We start from the raw sequence: 25,081 nt of genomic DNA on the forward strand, positions 1-25,081 counted from the left end.
GCATTCTTGTCAGATTTCTTCTCTCATCCCCCGGGGGTGAGAGAAGAATTCCCGACAATTGAGTGTCACTTGATGCTGTATTGAATAGCGCCAGGAGCTAATTCCCGGTGCTATTCAACTGTCGGTGAATTGAATCGACCCCCATGTCATCCAGCACCTCTACCTCCGCCAGGCAGCACTTTTTTGGGTGTATGTGCTCGCCGTCTTTAATGTGTTAGTAGAATAAGTGCTGGGACAGCCAATTGTAATAATGGGAGCGGGCACATCAGTAACAGCCAATAGCTCCTCGCATCTGCTCCCTATCATGTTATCATCTCAGATGAGTTTATCAAATGAAGAAAATTATAATTTACATTGTAACAGATGGATGTCACCGTGGATTAATATCTGTTACTTTCACTGTGTGCTCCCCCCCCCCCCCCCCCCCGCCCATAGAGAACTAAATGCAATATTTTAAACTAATTGTATCATATCTGCTATATAGTGTAAACAATATCTAGCATTCAGGTGGGATCTGGTCTCTAGGTCGACCACTATTGGCCGACAGTAAGTAGGTCGACATGGTTTCTAGGTCATCAGGGACTCCTGGTCGACATGTGGTTTTCTTTTCTTTCTTTTTCTTTTTTCTTTTTCATTTTATGAACTTTTTCATACTTTACGATCCACATGGATTACAATTGGGAACCTGTGGCGAGCGCAGGGATTGCTGAGCGAGGCACCTTGCCCGAAGCATGGCGAGCGAAGCCAGCAATGTGAGGTGTCACGGTGCACTAATTGGGGTTCCCGGTCATTCTACGAAAAAAACACCAATATTTTTTAAAAAAAGGTAATGTCAACCTTTTTTTTCATGTCGACCTACAGTCCTTGTCGACCTAGACACTGTCGACCTAAGTCTAACATACTACACACCCTTCAGATACATCCCTGTGCAATCATATTCAAGACAATTGTGACATTACATTTTTAGCAATATTAAAGTGATGCGAGATCAGGGGTGGGGGCATATTCAATTGGGTCATTCCATGAAATAGATGACATACTGTAATACGTAAAAATTAATTTTCACGTAGCTGCTAACGTTTTAGTATATATTTATGCTGCTTAAAGATCGTAGTATATTGTGTGATAACTGAAAATTGATACTGTATTTATGGCATATCGATTTCCCACATGTGTAAACCTTTAACATATATGGAAGTTGTTGAACTAGATGCAGAAATAGCTAATTTCCACTGATTTTATAGTACAGACTTATTTATAGATCACCAGATGAAATATTTTATACGTTGTCACAGTTAATCAGGAAGATAAAAAGGCCGGCATTGATTAATTTACTTGGATTCTACAGGTTTGTGTCATTTGTATCAGCCCTTTGGGGACAGAAATGTAACATGAGTCGCATGTCAAAATTTATTTTAAATGTAGTTTGGTTAACATTCAGTTTTTGTTTGTGTCAATCATAAGATTAGGGTCTTAAAAGTGTATAGTATAACAATCCTCTTGTAAAAATAATTAGGAGAGAAGGTTTAAATATAAGTCTCCTCATTTCCTACGTAGGGGGATAGCCTATTAGCCCCAGTAAAACATCGGGTCCGAAAATGGTATGTTTTTCCCGATTTTTTTTTTTTTTTTTTTTTTTTTTTTTTTTTTTTTTCACCAATATTTTGTTTGTTTGTTTTTTTTCTTTATTACAGGATATCCAGATTGATCGCCTGTAAAAACAAAAAATGCCCTTTCTCCCAAAAACACACAGGTTCAGTGAAACCTGTGTGTTTTCGGTAGAAACGGTACGAAAATGTGGCAGTTTCCTGGGATTTGGTTTCGCTTGCATTAGGCAGGTGAAACAAAATCCCTGATAAACCGTGTCTCATGCCGGCTTATCGGGGCTTGTTAGATAGTCCCCGGCGGGACAATTAGCCCCGGTAAATTACCGGGGCTAATAGGATATCCCCCTGTATGTCCATTCTGTTGTAACATGAGTCACACATAAATAACACTTAACTACTGAGTGTGTACTGTACATTTGTTTCTGCTTCTAAACATTAATTATGACTACAGGGGGTACACACATAGAGATGTGTGCTTAAATTCTAAGCAATCTGACTAGATTGCTTAGAAATGAAGCACACATCTCTCTGTGTGTATAGCCCATAGCGATAGTGATGCGTCGCAACAACTGACTATAGATAGGCCTACATAAATGCCAATTTCGTCAGATCTCTCACTTCACCGCTGGGTGACGTGAGTATTCCCCCCCCCCCCCCCCCTTGCTCAGCACACATCGCGCTGTGTGCTGAGCGTCCTGAGATGTGCGCTGAGCGATCTGTGCTAGATCACTCAGCACACATCTCTGGGAGAAATCTCCCCGTGTGTACCCCCTAGTGTTCACTCTAGGAATTGTGCAGGGCACCAGACTGCGGGGTGGTATATATGTGTGTGTGTGTGCGCAAAATAGGGGGTGTGGTCATTTAAAGTCATTGTAGTGGGCGGTGTGGCCCACAGACGTTATTACAGGGGGCGTTGGCGGCCGGCGACATCACTATTGGGGGCGTGCCCAACACCTACGGAGGTGCTGGGCTTCCCCCAAGCTCCCTCCCCTAGCGTGAATGGATGCCGTGCACGCATGTGCACGGCATCTTTACACGCTGGGAGGGCATGAAGCGGGCGGCTGTTTTAGCAGGGCACCGCAGAAAGGGCAGGACAGTATCTTTAAAATTTTGAATTTATGCTTCATTTTTGTGTATGGTGCATTTAAACTCCTAAAAATTTACATGAAATGTAATGAGTCACATGGTATGACCCAGTTGTTTTGTGTGTTTTCAACGCTCACATTGCGCCCAAACAGTCCGGGTTTAGCCGTGTAAAGTGGTTAAACTCGCCTTATGGATTTAACCCGAAAAGTGCCGTTTCAGTTCCCAAATGGGTCACTTTTAGCACATTTTAGCTCACCACTCCTGGGGGGGGGCTGCAAGCTCAAATGCCGACGCTGGCAGCTGTTCATGGCCGAACGGAACAACAATTGAGTTGCTCCATCAGGCGCCCTGCAGTGATAACAATTGAATTCCGCCCTATATGTATGTTTTTATCCTGGTAGTTTGACAAAATCTGCTCGTCATACACCCAAACTGATCTGACAGACTGATACCGCTTTCACATCGCTAATGCCGGATCCCACCCGGTAAAAGAAACGTGTCCTTACCGGTTGGGATCCGGCATTTGCTCCCCTCTGCTGGCTTTCCGACCCGGCAATATACCGGGTCGGTTGCCATAGCAGCGGGGGGGCGCAGCAGCAGCAGGGGCGGGGGTGGAGGCGGCGCTGGGAGATGAGCTCATCTCCTGCGCCGCCTCTCCCTATGCTGTGAATGGGAACCGCGTCGCATCGACGCGGCTCCCATTCACACTGCACCTGACCCGGTATTCAACCCGGGTATAATCCTTCTTTTATACCGGGTTGAATTAGCGGGTCAGGCGACCCGCTAATTCTCAGAAAGTGCTTTCACATCGCACACTGACCCGTGTCGACACGGCAATATGCCGTGTCGATACCGGGTTATTTGTGCGATGTGAAAGGGGTATTAAAAGCATTTGTATTTCTCTAACGTCCTAGTGGATGCTGGGGACTCCGTCAGGACCATGGGGATTAGCGGCTCCGCAGGAGACAGGGCACAAAAAGTAAGCTTTTAGGATCACATGGTGTGTACTGGCTCCTCCCCCTATGACCCTCCTCCAAGCCTCAGTTAGGTTTTTGTGCCCGTCCGAGCAGGGTGCAATCTAGGTGGCTCTCTTAAAGAGTTGCTTAGAAAGTTTTTAGGTTCTTTATTTTCAGTGAGTCCTGCTGGCAACAGGCTCACTGCTACGAGGGACTTAGGGGAGAGAAGTGAACTCACCTGCGTGCAGGATGGATTGGCTTCTTAGGCTACTGGACACCATTAGCTCCAGAGGGAGTCGGAACACAGGTCTCGCCCTGGGGTTCGTCCCGGAGCCGCGCCGCCGACCCCCCTTGCAGATGCTGAAGATTGAAGAGGTCCGGAACCAGGCGGCAGAAGACTTTCAGTCTTCATCAGGTAGCGCACAGCACTGCAGCTGTGCGCCATTGTTGTCAGCACACTTCACACAGCGGTCACGGAGGGTGCAGGGCGCGGGGGGGGGGCGCCCTGGGCAGCAATGTATAATACCTGTATGGCGAAAAATACATCACATATAGCCCTTGAGGCTATATGGATGTATTTAACCCCTGCCAGATATCACAAACTCCGGAGAAGAAGCCCGCCGAAAAGGGGGCGGGGCCTATTCTCCTCAGCACACAGCGCCATTTTCCCTCACAGAAATGCTGGTGGGAAGGCTCCCATGCTCTCCCCTGCACTGCACTACAGAAACAGGGTTAAAAACAGAGAGGGGGGGCACTGATTTGGCGATATGAATATATATTAAATGCTATAAGGGAGGAACACTTATATAAAGGTTGTCCCTGTATAATTATAGCGTTTTGGTGTGTGCTGGCAAACTCTCCCTCTGTCTCCCCAAAGGGCTAGTGGGTCCTGTCCTCTATCAGAGCATTCCCTATGTGTGTGCTGTATGTCGGTACGTGTGTGTCGACATGTATGAGGAAAATGTTGGTGAGGAGGCGGAGCAAATTGCCTGTAATGGTGATGTCACTCTCTAGGGAGTCGACACCGGAATGGATGGCTTATTTATGGAATTACGTGATAATGTCAACACGCTGCAAGCCGGTTGACGACATGAGACGGCCGGCGATCAAATTAGTACCTGTCCAGGCGTCTCAAACACCGTCAGGGGCTGTAAAACGCCCATTTACCTCAGTCGGTCGACACAGACCCAGACACGGACACTGATTTCAGTGTCGACGGTGAAGAAACAAACGTATTTTCCTTTAGGGCCACACGTTAAGGGCAATGAAGGAGGTGTTACATATTTCTGATACTACAAGTACCACAAAAAAGGGTATTATGTGGGATGTGAAAAAACTACCTGTAGTTTTTCCTGAATCAGATAAATTAAATGAAGTGTGTGATGATGCGTGGGTTTCCCCCGATAGAAAATTATTGGCGGTATACCCTTTCCCGCCAGAAGTTAGGGCGCGTTGGGAAACACCCCTTAGGGTGGATAAGGCGCTCACATGCTTATCAGAACAAGTGGCGGTACCATCTACAGATAGGGCCGTACTTAAGGAGCCAGCTGATAGGAGGCTGGAAAATATCCTAAAAAGTATACACACACATGCTGGTGTTATACTGCGACCAGCGATCGCCTCAGCCTGGATGTGCAGAGCTGAGGTGGCTTGGTCGGATTCCCTGACTAAAAATATTGATACCCTTGACAGGGACAGTATTTTATTGACTATAGAGCATTTAAAGGATGCATTTCTATATATGCGAGATGCGCAGAGAGATATTTGCACTCTGGCATCAAGAGTAAATGCGATGTCCATATCTGCAAGAAGATGTTTATGGACACGACAGTGGTCAGGTGATGCAGATTCCAAACGGCACAAAGATGTATTGCCGTATAAAGGGGAGGAGTTATTTGGGGTCGGTCCATGGGACCTGGTGGCCACGGCAACTGCTGGAAAATCCACCGTTTTTTACCCTAAGTCACATCTCTGCAGAAAAAGACACCGTCTTTTCAGCCTCAGTCCTTTCGTCCCTATAAGAGTCATATCTGCCCAGGGATAGAGGAAAGGGAAGAAGACTGCAGCAGGCAGCCCATTCCCAGGAACAGAAGCCCTCCACCGCTTCTACCAAGTTCTCAGCATGACGCTAGGACCGTACAGGACCCCTGGATCCTACAAGTAGTATCCAAGGGGTACAGATTGGAATGTCGAGACGTTTCCCCCTCGCAGGTTCCTGTAGTCTGCTGTACCAATGTCTCCCTCCGACAGGGAGGCAGTATTGAAAACAATTCACAAGCTGTATTCCCAGCAGGTGATGATAAAATTACCCCTCCTACAACAGGGAAAGGGGTATTATTCCACACTATATTGTGGTACTGAAGCCAGAAGGCTAGGTGAGACCTATTCTAAATCTGAAATATTTGAACACTTACAAAGGTTCAAATCCAGATGGAGTCACTCAGAGCAGTGATAGCGAACCGGGAAGAAGGGGACTATATGGTGTCCCGGGACATCAGGGATGCTTACCTCCATGTCCCAAAATTTGCCTTTCTCACCAAGGGTATCTCAGGTTCGTGGTACAGAACTGTCACTATCAGTTTCAGACGATGCCGTTGGATTGTCCAAGGCACCCCGGGTCCTTACCAAGGTAATGACCGAAATGAGGATTCGTCTTCAAAGAAAATGGACGACCTCCTGATAAGAACAAGGTCCAGAGAACAGTTGGAGGTCGGAGTAGCACTATCTCAAGTAGTTCTACGACAACACGGGTGGATTCTAAATATTCCAAAACCGCAGTTGTTCCGACGACACGTCTGCTGGTCCTAGGGATGATTCTGGACACAGTCCAGAAAAAGGTTTTTCTCCCAGAGGAGAAAGCCAGGGAGTTATCCGAGCTAATCGGGATCCTCCTAAAACCAGGAAAAGTGTCAGTGCATCATTGCACAAGAGTCCTGGTAAAAATGGTGGCTTATTACGAAGCGATTCCATTCGGCAGATTTCACGCAAGAACTCTTCAGTGGGATCTGCTGGACAAATGGTCCGGATCGCATCTTCAGATGCATCAGCGGATAACCCTATATCCAAGGACAAGGGTGTCTCTCCTGTGGTGATTACAGAGTGCTCATCTTCTAGAGGGCCGTAGATTCGGCATTCAGGATTGGATGCTGGTGACCACGGAGGCCAGCCTGAGAGGCTGGGGAGCAGTCACACAGGGAAAAAATTTCCAGGGAGTGTGATCAAGTCTGGAGAATTCTCTCCACATAAATATACTGGAGCTAAGAGCAAATTTATAATGCTCTAAACTTAGCAAGACCTCTGCTTCAAGGTCAGCCGGTATTGATCCAGTGGGATAACATCACGGCAGTCGCCCACGTAAACAGAAAGGGCGGCACAAGAAGCAGGAGGGCAGTGGCAAAACTGCAAGGATTTTTCGCTAGGCGGAAAATCATGTGATAGCACTGTCAGCAGTGTTCATTCCGGGAGTGGACGACTGGGAAGCAGACTTCCTCAGCAGGCACGACCTCCACCCGGGAGAGTGGGAACTTCATAGGGAAGTTTTCCGCATGATTGTGAACCGTTGGGAAAGACCAAAGGTGGACATGATGGCGTCCCGCCCGAACAAAAAACGGGACAGGTATTGCGCCAGGTCACGAGACCTTCAGGCGATAGCTGTGGATGTCCTGGTGACACCGGGGGTGTAACAGTCGGTGTATGTGTTCCCTCCTCTGCTTCTCATAACCAAGGTATTGAGAATTATAAGACGTAGAGGAGCAAGAACTATACTCGTGGCTCCGGATTGGCCAAGAGGGACTTGGTACCCGGAACTTCAAGAGATGCTCATAGAGGACTAATGGCCTCAGGAGCTAAGAAGGGACTTGCTTCAGCAAGTACCATGTCTGTTCCAAGACTTACCGCGGCTGCGTTTGACGGCATGGCGGTTGAACGCCGGATTCTAAGGGAAAAGGCATTCCGGAAGAGGTCATACCTACCCTGGTCAAAGCCAGGAAGGAGGTGACCGCACAACGTTATCACCACATGTGGTGAAAATATGTTGCGTGGGTGAGGCCAGGAAGGCCCCACGAAGAAATTTCAACTAGGTCGATTTCTGCACTTCCTGAAAACAGGAGTGTCTATGAGCCTCAAATTGGGGTCCATTAAGGTTCAAGTTTCGGCCCTGTAGATTTTCTTCCAGAAAGAATTGGCTTCAGTTCCTGAAGTCCAGACATTTGTCAAGGGAGTATTGCATATACAGCCCCTTTTGTGCCTCCAGTGGCACCGTGGGATCTCAAAGTAGTGTTGGGATTCCTCAAATCATATTGGTTTGAACCGCTCAAATCTGTGGATTTGAAATATCTCACATGGAAAGTGACCATGCTGTTGGCCCTGGCCTCGGCCAGGCGATTGTCAGAATTGGCGGCTTTGTCTTACAAAAGCCCATATTTGATTTTCCATTCGGACGGGGTAGAACTGGGACTCGTCCCCAGTTTCTTCCTAAGGTGATGTCAGCGTTTCACCTGAAACAACCTATTGTGGTGCCTGCGGCTACTAGGGACTTGGAGGACTCCAAGTTGCTAGACGTTGTCAGGGCCCTGAAAATATATATATATATATATATATATATATATATATATATATATATATATATATATATATATAATATAATATAATATAATATAATATAATATAATATAATATAATATAATATAATATAATATAATATAATATAATATAATATAATATAATATAATATAATATAATATAATATAATTCCAGGAAGGCTGGAGTCAGAAAGTCTGACTTGCTGTTTATATTGTATGCACCCAAAAAGCTGGGTGCTCCTGCTTCTAAGCAGACTATTGCTAGTTGGATTTGTAGTACAATTCAACTTGCACATTCTGTGGCAGGCCTGCCACAGCCAAAATCTGTAAATGCCCATTCCACAAGGAAGGTGGGCTCATCTTGGGCGGCTGCCCGAGGGGTCTCGGCTTTACAACTTTGCCGAGCAGCTACGTCGTCAGGCGGGAACACGTTTGTAAAATTCTACAAATTTGATACCCTGGCTGAGGAGGACCTGGAGTTCTCTCATTCGGTGCTGCAGAGTCATCCGCACTCTCCCGCCTGTTTGGGAGCTTTGGTATAATCCCCATGGTCCTGACGGAGTCCCCAGCATCCACTAGGACGTTAGAGAAAATAAGATTTTACTTACCGATAAATCTATTTCTCATAGTCCGTAGTGGATGCTGGGCGCCCATCCCAAGTGCGGATTGTCTGCATTACTTGTACATAATTATTGTTACAAAAATCGGGTTATTATTGTTGTGGGCCATCTTTTCAGAGGCTCCTTCGTTGTTATCATACTGTTAACTGGGTTCAAATCACAGGTTGTACGGTGTGATTGGTGTGGCTGGTATGAGTCTTACCCGGGATTCAAGATCCTTCCTTATTGTGTACGCTCGTCCGGGCACAGTACCTAACTGAGACTTGGAGGAGGGTCATAGGGGGAGGAGCCAGTACACACCATGTGATCCTAAAAGCTTACTTTTTGTGCCCTGTCTCCTGCGGAGCCGCTAATCCCCATGGTCCTGACGGAGTCCCCAGCATCCACTACGGACTATGAGAAATAGATTTATCGGTAAGTAAAATCTTATTTTTAGTGCCTGTGCAATAAAGGATTACTGTTGGCTTGTCAGACTAAAGGCCCATACACACTAGACGAGAAAGTAAAATCTCTCAGAAGGGCCAATGTGAGCGAGATCTTTTACAGTCTTGTGTAGTGTATACACTTAATGTTGTTAAGGACCCCCTCCCTCGTCTAAACATGTACAGAGGAGGGAGGCTCTCGTTAACGACAGCCCATAGCTGCGTCAGCGGAGGACTCGTTTAGTGTGTATGGGCCTTTAAATGCAAAATTGCACAGCCCATACCTCAAACTTTCTTATCTGATTTCTGATGAACATTTTCCACCAAATAACGTTTCTGTAGGTGTGTGTGTGTGGGGGGGGGGGGGGGGGGACACCGATAAACAGCTTCAAGTGGTCAGATCAGGAGGTCGGGATTTTATCTTTGGCTTTATTTCCATTGTAATTGAGAAAAGCACACACTGAGCTAAAGATGGCTGTACAGGATGCACATCTCCCTCCACCATATTCACATGGCCCAGTCCTTACTATCCTGATGGCTCTCTTTAAACAGATCTCTTCTGTGCACAACTACACTTTTGGTGTTGTGTCTGAGTGTAGTCACTGTCAAAATATGTACTGGTCTTCAGCTGTCTGTTCTAGTCCAGAGAGGAGCTTTTTAGAAAAATATGACTTCATGTTAATGAGCAGTGTTCCTCTCTATGAAACAGTTCCTTCATACAACTTGTTCAACCAGTTTTTTATGTTTGTAAACAGTATGACTGGATGAGTCTTCCCTACAAGGCACGTCTATAACAATTTTCATATTTCTTATTTGAAGGGTTCTGTCACCTACAAGCTGTTCTTGCATTCATAACATGTAAACACCACCGTCCTCCCACCCCACACCCTTATCTGCCATAGCTGTATGCCTGGCAGGCTAAAACTAACTAGTATCAGCAGCCTGGAGCCTTAGTATTAGGTGAGATGGGACAGACTTGGTTCTGCAGGATATCGTATACAAATTAACCTTGACTGTCTGCTGTTAATACTAATTACACATAAAATGCGGTATTTAGTGGCATTCTATTAAACACAGTACAATATAAAATTTTGATTGTTACCTGGGAGGCACTGTTCTCTAGATCTGCGGTATAATCCGAGCCCTCAGTGCATACAAATACAAGGAACAACACACCTATATTGTTTGTCTTTTGTGTGTACGGGAATATACAGGAGACTGGAGCTGGATGGTTAAAGGCTTTGGGTATGTTAGGGTGCCAGGTTGCTAACACTTATTAAATCTTAGCGTGGTGGTTTTCAGACAAAATGGGGGCAGTTCAATTGTTTTTTGTAACCGCCACTAGATGGGTGCCCGAAGGACAGAACAATTGAATTGCTGCCATTTGGCCGCCATTAGCCACAGAAGACACATTTTGTCCTTGCAGACTCCTGAGGCGCAAGAGAAAATGTGTGCAAACACAGCACTTTAGGCGTCCGCAGCACTCCAGATGGGTTTAGCTGTTTAACACGGCACATGACATGCGCGATATGCATGGGCGCCCAAACACAATTGAATACGGACAATTGTTTGGGGGTCTAAACAGTCCAGATTAGATGGGAAAAATAGACGCCCACAATGTAATTGTAATTGAAGAGTCCATTACATAACTGAAATTTTCCTATTTCTAGATAACATGTATTTTTACATAAACATTTGTTTGTGTAATGAGCAGATGCTGGTCAGATACAAGTTATCATATGTCTGCTGGTTTAGTCCCATTTTGGTCACCATATTGCCAGAAACTGGCAGTGAATAGCTGTCACAAGTTTATTGGGTGTGTGAGAGGGTGACTCGCCTTTCACTAAGCTGCCTGGTGTTTACTTCTACCTGAATCATAGCAGTCATTTCCTGGGCTCCATCAAGTGAGATGGGGAACAAGTATAACTAATAACACATTCCCACCTCCACCCCCATTTATGTGTGTGTGTGTGTGTGTGTGTGTGTGTGTGTGTGTGTGTGTGTGTTGGGGTTTTTTTTTTTAATGCTCTTGCTCTTAAACCTAGTTGGTCAAATGCATTTACTTGAATTTTTGATTAATCTGTTTTCTATTTGGAATAGGATATATGTGAATGACTCCCCAGATTCATGGTGGGTATCTGTGTGTGCGCGCCTTCCTGGCCAGGCCTTGACCCCAATGCCTTCACCTGCTGATAGTTTGTCTGTTTAATCAACATAAGCTCGCTGCTGATCTTCTTCGGCTAATTTTGATGCCAGTTTCTCTGCCCTGACCTCTAGCACCCACCTAGTCTCTGAATGGGGCCTTTCAAAAAGGCTAAAAGATACTGCATGCCTCCACATAATCAGTGGAAGACAGCATCGGAACATCTTGGTCCTGCCTGCTTGGTGTTTGCACCCTGAGTTACAGCTCCTGCTGTGCATTGGCTCCCAGTAGATCTTCCATTTTTGTGTTGTCCTGTGTAAGGAATCGTGATCTTTCCTCCCTGAGCATCCCAGTGTGACACGACTTGTAAAAGGCACGTGGTTAGACAGACAGTGCTACACAGGTTTGCAGAACCACATTGTTGTACTTTATTTCAGGATGTCAGGATACCAAAATAAGCAACAAATGTAGTGGAAGCAAGTTTACCTCCAGCAGTAGAAAAAGAACCCAGCGACCCTGTCACTGACTATACATCAATCACCTAATGACCGGGCAGCTAGTTCAGTGTCATATTCCTCGATCACAACACACAATCCCCTATTTATACTTCTGCCCTAATCCGCTAACACAGCATGAACCCAACTAGCCCGTGTCCTTCTCCTGTGTGTATCTACCCTGGGTGACCGTCAGTCATTCCACTAACACAGCTCCTAGGTGCATATATTAGAATTTTTTCGTGTTTTGATAATTTTACAATTTTCTAATACTCCACCGTGTCCTGTGCATAGATATAAAAATGATTGCTGAGCCCAGTACTGTAACACATGTAGAAGATTCTGACAATCCAGAAATGACATGCTTATATTATGTAACCCACGCCCTTATTGTGGGTATGTGGGTGATACACAACTGACATCCCATTGTCTGATACTCATTTCAAGTGTGTGTACACGCCCCTCTTAACACTGCTTTTCCTTCTGTTTAACCCTTTCCCTGCTAAGCTCTGCTAGAGTTCACATAAGGAGGGGTGACTAACAATCTCTCATTTACATTGCTGCCGTGGTGACCTGGGAGCGGGTGTAACTGGATATTATCATCATGCTGGGTTGTAATGACCTTAGGGTGTGGTATGTTAGGTAGGTAAGACTTGGGTCGACAGTAAGTAGTAGTAGTAGTAAGTTGGTATTGTTTTCTCCGTACAGTGACCAGGAACCCCAGTTAGTGCACCATGTCCCCTCGCATGGCGAGCGAACTTCGGGCAAGGTGCCTCGCTCCGCTACCGCTGTGCTCGGCACAGGTTACCGTTCCCAATTGTAGTCCACGTGGATCGTAAAGTATGAAAGTTCTAAAAATGGAATTTTTTTAAAAAAAACTCATGTCGACCTAGAGTCCCTGTCGACCTACTTACTGTCGACCTGGAGACCGGATCCCTGACCTTATTATACCTGGACCCTTGCAGGCAAACCATTCTAAAAGCAAGATCATGGGGGGAGAGCGTTAAAAGTACTCCATCAACCGTATCCTCACACACACACACACACACACACACACACACACACACACACACACACACACACACACACACACACACACACACACACACACACCTTTGTGGCCAATGTGAAGTTATTCTCTGATCACCAGAGTACAGCCCTGCACTGCAGAAATGTATTTAGGAACCAGTTCTTATATAGCGCAGCATATTCCGTTGCGCTTTACAATTAGAACAACCGTAATAGAACAAAACTGGGTAAAACCAGACAGACACAGAGGTAGGAAGGCCCTGCTCGCAAGCTTACAATCTATAGGGATCATTTTAAAGTTCGGGGATGGAGAGATCTCCTATTGTGGCTTCAATAAATTCAAAAGAATCTATGTGAAAGAGGAAAGTCCTCTCTTTCCAATGATTTAGTTGTTATTTGCTGGTGATCACCAGACAGTATCAACTTGCACTGCAGAAATATATTACGTAATACACTCTAGTCGATTCAATCGTTATGGGCATCTAAAATCCAATCTAAACATGACTTTTTAGATGCCCAAACATCTGTCACAGTTCAGTTGTGTTTGGGCGCCCATGCACATTGCGCATGATGTGACCAGATAGATAGGCTTTAGCCATCTAAAACTGCTAAACCCGTCTCAACGCCTGTTTGGACGCCTAAAGTGTCCAGTTCACATACACTTTTTTCAGATTAGTGCATTTTGTTTGCAGCATGCTAACTGTAGTGTCTATCTGCTGGTGCAAATGATGAAATGAGAGAAGCCATACTGCAACGTCACAGTAAACTAGCCTCCACCCTCCCCTCCGCATACAATTTTCATTGGGGGCGTTTCAGTTATTTTGCGAGCCCGATCTTCCGTCTAAAGTAACAGGAGATTGCAGGGCGCAATTCAGTTGTTTTTGTTATTGTGCTAATTGTGCCCAGACAGGCATGGTTTAGCCATGTAAAACTGCTAAATCAAAGCACTGGACACGACACGCAAAGTGCTGTCTGCGCGCTTTTAAATGGGTCACTTTTCACTTATTTCAGGGGGGCTGCAAGCTGAAATGTGTTTTCCCCGTGGCATTGCGCACCCAAACAGAGCGTCAGTTGAATTGCTACGTTGTGCGCCATCTAGTGGCGTATACTGGGAGAAGCCATTAAATTCCACCAATTGTACTATGAGATGAGTGAATTGGAAGTAGCTTCCATTTGAACATGATTTTCAAACTATTACTCCTAATACTCTAACAGTTCATGTTTTCTAGGTCTCCTTACAGGATTGCAAGTAAAATTTGCTCCACCTGTGGGTCTTTTAAAATGTGTCAGTGAGTAATGAATACAGCGAGCCATGCAAGGGGACACTGTGCACTAATTGGGGTTCCCGGTCACTGTACGGAGAAAACGATAACAAAAAAAGAAGAAAAAAAAAAAGGTCTCCTGACAGGATTGCTAGTGAAATAATTTGCTCCACCTGTGGGTCTTTTAAAATGTGTCAGTGAGTAATGAATACACCTGTTCATCTGCTAGGTGACCTGGAAAACATGAACTGTTGGGGGTACTTGAGGGCCGAGTTTGAGAACCACTACTCTAGGTCATGCCTGGCCTTCCTGTGGCCCTCCAGCTGTTGTATAGCTACACATCCCATCATGCCCTGCCTCAGGTTTAGTATTCTCTAATACAGGCCTGGCTAACCTGTGGCTCGCCAACTGTTTGTGAAACTACAAGTCACATGAAGCTCTAACAGTTTTTCTAACGTCCTAGTGGATGCTGGGGACTCCGTAAGGACCATGGGGAATAGACGGGCTCCGCAGGAGACAGAGCACTTTAAGAAAGAATTTGGATACTGGTGTGCTCTGGCTCCTCCCTCTATGTCCCTCCTCCAGACCTCAGTATGAATCTGTGCCCGGACGAGCTGGGTGCTACTTAGTGAGCTCTCCTGAGCTTGCTATAAGAAACTATTTTGTTAGGTTTTTTTATTTTCAGAGAGATCTGCTGGCAACAGACTCTCTGCACCGTGGGACTGAGGGGAGAGAAGCAGCCCTACTCAATGAAGATAGGTCCTGCTTCTTAGGCTACTGGACACCATTAGCTCCAGAGGGATCGTACACAGGATTAGTGTTCACTCTAGCCTTCTTTCGCGGGGCGCTGCGCCCTGCCCCTTTTCCGAGTGTCAGAATGCGCCCTGCCCGTTTGTGCCCGCCCTGCCGCCCTGCTGATTACTAAAGGACTGCCGCGCCGGGCCGCACTGAAACTCCTCTCTCCGCACTGCCACTCCTCTCGCATCGCTGTCAGCGCCGTCACTCCTCCCGCTACGCTGCCACTGCTCCCGCTGTGCTGCCACGCCTCCCTGCCGCTGCCTCAGGCTTGTCGCGCTAATGCGCTCACAGCACTCGGGTCTCGGCAATACTGTAGGCTGCTGGTGAGATGAGGAGGGCTGGGTTTGCCTCTCCTGCCGAGGCAAACCCAGCCCTCCTCTGTGCACATGACCCAATAAAAGAGGATGCCGGGTAGGATCAGTGTGGCGGGCATTTTCTTCCAGCTCCGCGGTGTGTGACGGGGGACCAGCGCGATCACTCCTGCAGCATCAGCCCCCAGTAAGTTGAATTGACACACAAACATCATCTAAGACTAGTGCTGCCACACTAAGCTATTTATCCTACTGTATATGGGTCGCCTGGTGCCCCTTTAGTTTTAATCTGGCAGCATTCAACTAATATTATAGTTTAATGAACTATATAAACCCTATTGTGACACTTCAGAAATAAACTGGCAGCACATGAATGTTATATAAACCAACCTGGGGCACCTTCGCTTCAATCTGACAGCACATTTAAAATACGATGTGCGCTAGTTTATTTCTGAAGTGTCTCAATCAGGTTTATATAGCAACACGTGCTGGCAGTTTTTTTTCTGAAGTGTCTCAATAGGGTTTATATAGAAGCATGTGCTGCCAGTTTAACTCTGAAGTGTCTCAATAGGATTTATATAGTTTAATATACTATATAAACCCTATTGAGACACTTCAGAAATAAACTGGCAGCACATTAATGATATATAAACCATTCTGGGACACCTTCACTTCAATCCGACGGCACATTTAAACTTAAAATGTGCTGTCAGATTGAAGCGAAGGTGTCCCAGGATGGTTTATAAGCTACAATGTGCTGCAAGTTTAAGACACCTGCATACATATTACAGTATGTACACCATTTTGCCCTTCTAAATTAAAATGTGCCCTCCCGAATCAAAAATGTGCCCTCCCCGAATCAAAAATGTGCCCTCCCCGAATCAAAAATGTGCCCTCCCCAAGGTCAGCACCCTGCCCTAAAAAAATCCTAGAGTGAACACTACAGGATCTCACCCTTTGTCGTCCGATCCCGGAGCCGCGCCGCCGTCCCCCTCGCAGAGCCGGAAGACAGAAGCCGGTGACAGAAGCAAGAAGACTTCAAAAGCGGCGGCAGAAGACTCCAGTCTTCAAACTGAGGTAGCGCACAGCACTGCAGCTGTGCGCCATTGCTCCCACATTAAACCCACACACTCTGGTCACTGTAGCGCGCAGGGGGGGGCGCCCTGGGCAGCAATTAGGAACCTCTTGGCGAAAAGTAGCATATATACAGTTGGGCACTGTATATATGCATGAGCCCCCGCCATTATTTTACACACAAACGCTGGACAGAAGCCCGCCACTGAGGGGGCGGGGCTTCTTCCTCAGCACTCACCAGCGCCATTTTCTATCCACAGCTCCGCTGAGAGGAAGCTCCCCAGGCTCTCCCCTGCAGAAACACGGTAGAAGAGGGTAAAAAGAGAGGGGGGGCACATAAATTAGGCGCAAAAAGCTTTATATACAGCAGCTACTGGGTTAACACTTAAGTTACTGTGTGATTCCTGGGACATATAGCGCTGGGGTGTGTGCTGGCATACTCTCTCTCTCTGTCTCTCCAAAGGGCCTTGTGGGGGAACGGTCTTCAAAAAGAGCATCCCCTGTATGTGTGTGGTGTCGGTACGCTTGTGTCGACATCTTTGACGAGGAAGGCTATGTGGAAGCAGAGCGGGAGCAAATGAATGTGGGGTCGCCGCCGACACCTGATTGGATGGATATGTGGAAGGTTTTAAATGATAATGTTAATTCCTTGAATAAAAGGTTGGATAAAGTTGAAACCTTAGGACAGTCAGGGTCTCAGCCCATGCCTGATCCTATGTCGCAGAGGCCGTCAGGGTCTCGGAAGCGCCCACTATCCCAAATTGTTGACACAGACACCGACACGGAGTCTGACTCCAGTGTCGGCTATGATTATGCAAAGTTACAGCCTAAATTGGCTAAAGCTATACGTTATATGATTATAGCAATGAAGGAGGTTTTGCACATCACAGAGGAAACCCCAGTCCCTGACAAGAGGGTTCATATGTATGGGGAAAAAAGGCAGGAGGTCACCTTTCCCTCTTCACATGAGCTAAATGAGTTATGTGAAAAGGCTTGGAAATCTCCAGATAAAAAACTGCAGATTTCCAAACTGATGCTTATGGCGTATCCTTTCCCGCCAACGGACAGGTTACGCTGGGAATCCTCCCCTAGGTTGGACAAAGCTCTCACACGCTTATCCAAGAGGTTAGCCCTGCCGTCACAGGATACGGCCACCCTAAAAGATGCTGCGGATAGAAAGCAAGAGGGTACCCTGAAGTCCATTTACACACATTCAGGTACCTTACTAAGGCCGGCAATTGCGTCGGCCTGGGTGTGTAGTGCTGTAGCAGCATGGACGGATTCCTTATCTGAGGATCTGGATACCTTAGACAAGGATACTATATTAATGACCCTGGGGCATATAAAAGACGCTGTCCTGTATAAGAGAGATGCTCAAAGAGACATTAGCCTACTGGGCTCTAGAATAAATGCAATGTCGATTTCTGCCAGAAGGGTCCTGTGGACTCGGCAATGGACAGGCGATGCCGACTCAAAAAGGCACATGGAGGTTTTACCTTACAAGGGTGAGGAATTTTTGGGGAGGGTCTCTCGGACCTGGTCTCCACAGCTACTGCTGGAAAGTCAAATTTTTTGCCATATGTTCCCTCACAACCTAAGAAAGCACCGTATTACCAAATGCAGTCCTTTCGTTCACAAAAAGGCAAAGTCCGAGGTGCGTCCTTTCTTGCCAGAGGCAAGGGTAGAGGAAAGAAGCTGCACAACACAGCTAGTTCCCAGGAACAGAAGTCCTCCCCGGCTTCTACTAAATCCACCGCATGATGCTGGGGCTTCACAGGCGGCGCTAGGCCCGGTGGGGGCGCGTCTCCGAAATTTCAGCCACAAGTGGGTTCACTCCCAGGTGGATCCCTGGGTAATAGAGATTGTGTCTCAGGGATACAAGCTGGAATTCGAAGAGATGCCCCCTCACCGATACCACAAATCGGCCCTGCCAGCTTCCCCCTTAGAGAGGGAAATTGTGTTAGCTGCAATTCACAAATTGTATCTTCAGCAGGTGGTGGTCAAGGTTCCCCTCCTTCAACAAGGAAAGGGTTACTATTCGACCATGTTTGTGGTTCCGAAACCGGACGGTTTGGTCAGACCCATATTGAATTTAAAATCCCTGAACATATACCTGAAAAGGTTCAAGTTCAAGATGGAATCACTCAGAGCGGTCATCGCAAGCCTGGAAGGGGGGGATTTTATGGTGTCTCTGGACATAAAGGATGCATACCTTCATGTCCCCATTTATCACCTCATCAGGCGTACCTCAGATTTGTGGTACAGGATTGTCATTACCAATTCCAGAAGTTGCCGTTTGGTCTCTCCACGGCACCGAGAATTTTTACCAAGGTAATGGCGGAAATGATGGTGCTCCTGCGAAAGCAAGGGGTCACAATTATCCCATACTTGGACGATCTCCTCCTCATAAAGGCGAGGTCCAGAGAGCAGTTGCTGATCAGCGTAGCACGCTCTTGGGAAGTGTTACAACAGCACGGCTGGATTTTAAATATTCCAAAGTCGCAGCTGATTCCTACGACGCGTCTGCCCTTCCTGGGCATGATTCTGGACACAGACCAGAAGAAGGTTTTTCTACCGACGGAGAAGGCTCAGGAACTCATGACACTGGTCAGAGACCTCTTAAAACCAAAACAGGTGTCGGTGCATCACTGCACGCGAGTCCTGGGAAAGATGGTGGCATCATACGAGGCCATTCCCTTTGGCAGGTTCCATGCGAGGACCTTTCAATGGGATCTGTTGGACAAGTGGTCCGGAGCACATCTACAGATGCATAGGCTGATCACCCTATCCCCCAGGGCCAGTGTGTCTCTTCTGTGGTGGCTGCAGAGTGCTCACCTTCTCGAGGGCCGCAGATTCGGCATTCAGGACTGGGTTCTGGTGACCACGGATGCAAGCCTCCGAGGGTGGGGGGCAGTCGCACAGGGAAGAAATTTCCAAGGTCTGTGGTCAAGTCAGGAGACTTGCCTTCACATCAATATCCTGGAACTAAGGGCCATATACAACGCCCTAAGTCAAGCGGAGACCCTGCTTCGCGACCAATCTGTGCTGATTCAGTCAGACAACATCACCGCAGTGGCTCATGTAAACCGCCAAGGCGGCACAAGGAGCAGGGTGGCGATGGCGGAAGCCACCAGAATTCTTCGCTGGGCGGAGAATCACGTAAGAGCACTGTCAGCAGTGTTCGTTCCGGGAGTGGACAACTGGGAAGCAGACTTCCTCAGCAGGCACGACCTCCACCCAGGAGAGTGGGGACTTCATCAAGAAGTCTTTGCGCAGATTGCAAGTCGGTGGGAACTGCCACAGGTGGACATGATGGCATCCCGCCTCAACAAAAAGCTACAGAGGTATTGCGCCAGGTCAAGAGACCCTTAGGCGATAGCTGTAGACGCACTAGTGACACCGTGGGTGTTCCAGTCTGTTTATGTATTTCCTCCTCTTCCTCTCATACCCAAGGTGCTGAGAATCATAAGAAAAAGAGGAGTGAGAACAATACTCATTGTTCCGGATTGGCCAAGAAGGACTTGGTATCCAGAGCTCCAAGAAATGCTCACAGAGGACCCATGGCCTCTGCCTCTAAGACAGGACCTGTTGCAACAGGGGCCCTGTCTGTTCCAAGACTTACCGCGGCTGCGTTTGACGGCATGGCGGTTGAACGCCGGATCCTAGCAGAAAAAGGCATTCTGGATGAGGTTATTCCTACGCTGATAAAGGCTAGGAAGGACGTGACAGCTAAACATTATCACCGTATATGGCGAAAATATGTTGCTTGGTGTGAGGCCAGGAATGCCCCTACGGAGGAATTCCAGCTGGGCCAGTTCCTTCACTTCCTACAGTCGGGAGTGACTTTGGGCCTAAAATTGGGTTCCATTAAGGTCCAGATTTCGGCCCTATCCATTTTCTTTCAAAAAGAACTGGCTTCTCTTCCTGAAGTCCAGACGTTTGTAAAAGTAGTGCTGCATATTCAGCCTCCTTTTGTGCCTCCAGTGGCACCTTGGGATCTTAACGTGGTGTTGAGTTTCCTGAAGTCACACTGGTTTGAGCCACTCAAAACCGTGGAGTTAAAAATTTCTCACGTGGAAGGTGGTCATGCTATTAGCCTTGGCTTCAGCTAGGCGTGTGTCAGAATTAGCGGCTTTGTCACATAAAAGCCCCTATCTGGTTTTTCATATGGACAGGGCAGAATTGCGGACCCGTCCACAATTTCTGCCAAAAGTGGTGTCATCCTTTCATATGAACCGACCTATTGTGGTGCCTGTGGCTACTTGTGACTTGGAGGATTCCGAGTTACTAGATGTGGTCAGGGCTTTGAAGGTTTATGTAGCCAGAACGGCTAGAGTCAGGAAAACTGAGTCGCTGTTTATCCTGTATGCACCCAACAAGCTGGGTGCTCCTGCTTCAAAGCAAACTATTGCTTGCTGGATCTGTAACACGATTCAGCAGGCTCATTCTGCGGCTGGATTGCCGCTTCCAAAATCGGTAAAAGCCCACTCCACAAGGAAGGTGGGCTCTTCTTGGGCGGCTGCCCGAGGGGTCTCGGCATTACAGCTATGCCGAGCGGCTACTTGGTCAGGTTCGAACACTTTTGCAAAGTTTTACAAGTTTGATACCCTGGCTGAGGAGGACCTTGTGTTTGCTCATTCGGTGCTGCAGAGTCATCCGCACTCTCCCGCCCGTTTGGGAGCTTTGGTATAATCCCCACGGTCCTTACGGAGTCCCCAGCATCCACTAGACATTAGAGAAAATAAGATTTTACTTACCGGTAAATCTATTTCTCGTAGTCCGTAGTGGATGCTGGGCGCCCGTCCCAAGTGCGGACTTCTTCTGCAATACTTGTATATAGTTATTGCTTAAATAAGGGTTATATTTGGTTGCATCAGGGTTGATCTGATGCTCTGTTGTTGTTCATACTGTTAACTGGGTAAGTTTATCACAAGTTATACGGTGTGATTGGTGTGACTGGTATGAGTCTTGCCCTGGATTCCAAAATCCTTTCCTTGTACTGTCAGCTCTTCCGGGCACAGTTTCTCTAACTGAGGTCTGAAGGAGGGACATAGAGGGAGGAGCCAGAGCACACCAGTATCCAAATTCTTTCTTAAAGTGCCCTGTCTCCTGCGGAGCCCGTCTATTCCCCATGGTCCTTACGGAGTCCCCAGCATCCACTACGGACTACGAGAAATAGATTTACCGGTAAGTAAAATCTTATTTTTGCTATTGGGGAGTGCTAAAACTGTCGGGGCATGCTGGGATGTGTAGTTTCACAACAGTTGGAAAGCCAAAGGTTGACCAGGCCTGCTCTAATGGCGAAACTCTGGCAGGGCATGTTGGGAGTAGTAATTTTTACAAAAGCTGGAGAGCCTCCTCTAAACCAACAGGAAGAGAGAACACCATAATACAACCGCTCCTGCAGTGCAACACAGCCAGTTCCACTATTTTACAGCTGTGCAGTGTATTTTGAATGCGAGTGTTAGTGACCTTAGTGACCGTTGAATCACCTAGAAGTTTGTTACTGCTCTTCCATACAAATGTCTAATGCAGTGGTTCTCGAGTTGTGTGCCTGTGCACCCTGGGGTGCCTTAGAGTACTTTCAGGGCAGTTACATGCGGTGAGGTGAGGCAGAGCCTTTCCGGTCATAGTAATGTATATGCCAGAGGTTTGATTATATAAAGTATATATGAAAAATACAAAGAATATATAATGCCCACATGAACCATTTGGCTCATATATTGTGTGTGAATCAGGCTCTGGTACTAGCCAATGCCTCCTGAGCCATTTACCTCACAGAACGTCCATGTTTCAGGGGTTCCCTGGGTTGGTGGTCCAGGACCAATTCAAATTATTTATGGTCAATGTAATAGACAAAACCAGTGCTTTTTGCCTCACACCATAACATATGTGGACAGAAGTGAATCCTGTCCCTCACAACGTAACACAAGGATGACAAATGAACACAATATATTTAAAAAAAAAATTCTGAATCTCTCAATAAGAAATTTGGACAAAGGTGGCATAAAAAAAATTCTGATACTCCTTAAGGCGCTGTGGCTCAAAAAACTTTGGGGACCTTCCCTAATGCATTATTTCTCTGACGTCCTAAGTGGATGCTGGGGACTCCGTCAGGACCATGGGGAATAGCGGCTCCGCAGGAGACAGGGCACAAAAGTAAAAGCTTTAGGATCAGGTGGTGTGCACTGGCTCCTCCCCCTATGACCCTCCTCCAAGCCTCAGTTAGATTTTTGTGCCCGGCCGAGAAGGGTGCAATCTAGGTGGCTCTCCTAAAGAGCTGCTTAGAGTAAAAGTTTTGTTAGGTTTTTTATTTTCAGTGAGTCCTGCTGGCAACAGGCTCACTGCATCGAGGGACTTAGGGGAGAGAAGTGAACTCACCTGCGTGCAGGATGGATTGGCTTCTTAGGCTACTGGACACCATTAGCTCCAGAGGGAGTCGGAACACAGGTCTCACCCTGGGGTTCGTCCCGGAGCCGCGCCGCCGACCCCCTTGCAGATGCCGAAAAGTGAAGAGGTCCAGAAACCGGCGGCAGAAGACTTTTCAGTCTTCATAAGGTAGCGCACAGCACTGCAGCTGTGCGCCATTGTTGTCAGCACACTTCATAGCAGCGGTCACTGAGGGTGCAGGGCGCTGGGGGGGGCGCCCTGGGCAGCAATGATAGTACCTTATTCTGGCTAAAAATACATCACATATAGCCCCTGGGGGCTATATGGATGTATTTAACCCCTGCCAGGTCTCAGAAAAACGGGAGAAGAAGCCCGCCGAAAAGGGGGCGGGGCCTATTCTCCTCAGCACACAGCGCCATTTTCCCTCACAGAAATGCTGGTGGGAAGGCTCCCAGGCTCTCCCCTGCACTGCACTACAGAAACAGGGTTAAAACAGAGAGGGGGGGCACTTATTTGGCGATATGACTATATATATATATTAAAATGCTATAAGGGAAAAACACTTATATAAAGGTTGTCCCTGTATAATTATAGCGTTTTTGGTGTGTGCTGGCAAACTCTCCCTCTGTCTCCCCAAAGGGCTAGTGGGGTCCTGTCCTCTATCAGAGCATTCCCTGTGTGTGTGCTGTGTGTCGGTACGTGTGTGTCGACATGTATGAGGACGATGTTGGTGAGGAGGCGGAGCAATTGCCTGTAATGGTGATGTCACTCTCTAGGGAGTCGACACCGGAATGGATGGCTTATTCAAGGAATTACGTGATAATGTCAACAGAGACGGCCGGCAAAAAAATAGTACCTGTCCAGGCGTCTCAAACACCGTCAGGGGCTTTAAAACTCCCATTTACCTCAGTCGGTCGACACAGACACAGACACGGACACTGATTTCAGTGTCGACGGTGAAGAAACAAACGTATTTTCCTTTAGGGCCACACGTTGCATATTAAGGGCAATGAAGGAGGTGTTACATATTTCTGATACTACAAGTACCACAAAAAAGGGTATTATGTGGGGTGTGAAAAAACTACCTGTAGTTTTTCCTGAATCAGATAAATTAAATGAAGTGTGTGATGATGCGTGGGTTTCCCCCGATAGAAAATTATTGGCGGTATACCCTTTCCCGCCAGAAGTTAGGGCGCGTTGGGAAACACCCCTTAGGGTGGATAAGGCGCTCACACGCTTATCAAAACAAGTGGCGGTACCGTCTCCGGATAGGGCCGTCCTCAAGGAGCCAACTGATAGGAGGCTGGAAAATATCCTAAGAAGTATATACACACATACTGGTGTTATACTGCGACCAGCGATCGCCTCAGCCTGGATGTGCAGAGCTGGGGTGGCTTGGTCGGATTCCCTGACTAAAAATATTGATACCCTTGACAGGGACAGTATTTTATTGACTATAGAGCATTTAAAGGATGCATTTCTATATATACGAGATGCACAGAGGGATATTTGCACTCTGGCATCAAGAGTAAGTGCGATGTCCATATCTGCCAGAAGATGTTTATGGACAAGACAGTGGTCAGGTGATGCAGATTCCAAACGGCACAAAGAAGTATTGCCGTATAAAGGGGAGGAGTTATTTGGGGTCGGTCCATCGGACCTGGTGGCCACGGCAACTGCTGGAAAATCCACAGTTTTTACCCTAAGTCACATCTCTGCAGAAAAAGACTCCGTCTTTTCAGCCTCAGTCCTTTCGTCCCCATAAGAGTCATATCTGCCCAGGGATAGAGGAAAGGGAAGAAGACTGCAGCAGGCAGCCCATTCCCAGGAACAGAAGCCTCCACCGCTTCTGCCAAGTTTCTCAGCATGACGCTGGGGCCGTACAGGACCCCTGGATCCTACAAGTAGGATCCCAGGGGTACAGATTGGAAAGTCGAGACGTTTCCCCCTCGCAGGTTCCTGAAGTCTGCTTTACCAACGTCTCCCTCCGACAGGGAGGCAGTATTGGAAACAATTCACAAGCTGTATTCCCAGCAGGTGATAATCAAAGTACCCCTCCTACAACAAGGAAAGGGGTATTATTCCACACTATGTTGTGGTACTGAAGCCAGAAGGCTCGGTGAGACCTATTCTAAATCTGAAATATTTGAACACTTACAAAGGTTCAAATCAAGATGGAGTCACTCAGAGCAGTGATAGCGAACCAGGAAGAAGGGGACTATAGGGTGTCCCGGGACATCAGGGATACTTACCTCCATGTCCCAATTTGCCCTTCTCACCAAGAGTACCTCATGTTCGTGGTACAGAAC

The 25,081-nt window shown here is 47.1% G+C and overlaps 1 protein-coding gene across 1 annotated transcript in view; it reads left to right on the forward strand.

Annotated features, from left to right (window-relative positions):
* Window positions 1-25,081, forward strand: part of LMTK2 (lemur tyrosine kinase 2) — a 187,033-nt gene that overhangs the window by 20,618 nt on the left and 141,334 nt on the right. The window lies entirely within an intron of this gene.

This window comes from Pseudophryne corroboree, chromosome 7, assembly GCF_028390025.1.
Source record: "Pseudophryne corroboree isolate aPseCor3 chromosome 7, aPseCor3.hap2, whole genome shotgun sequence".
Lineage (NCBI taxonomy): Eukaryota > Metazoa > Chordata > Amphibia > Anura > Myobatrachidae > Pseudophryne > Pseudophryne corroboree.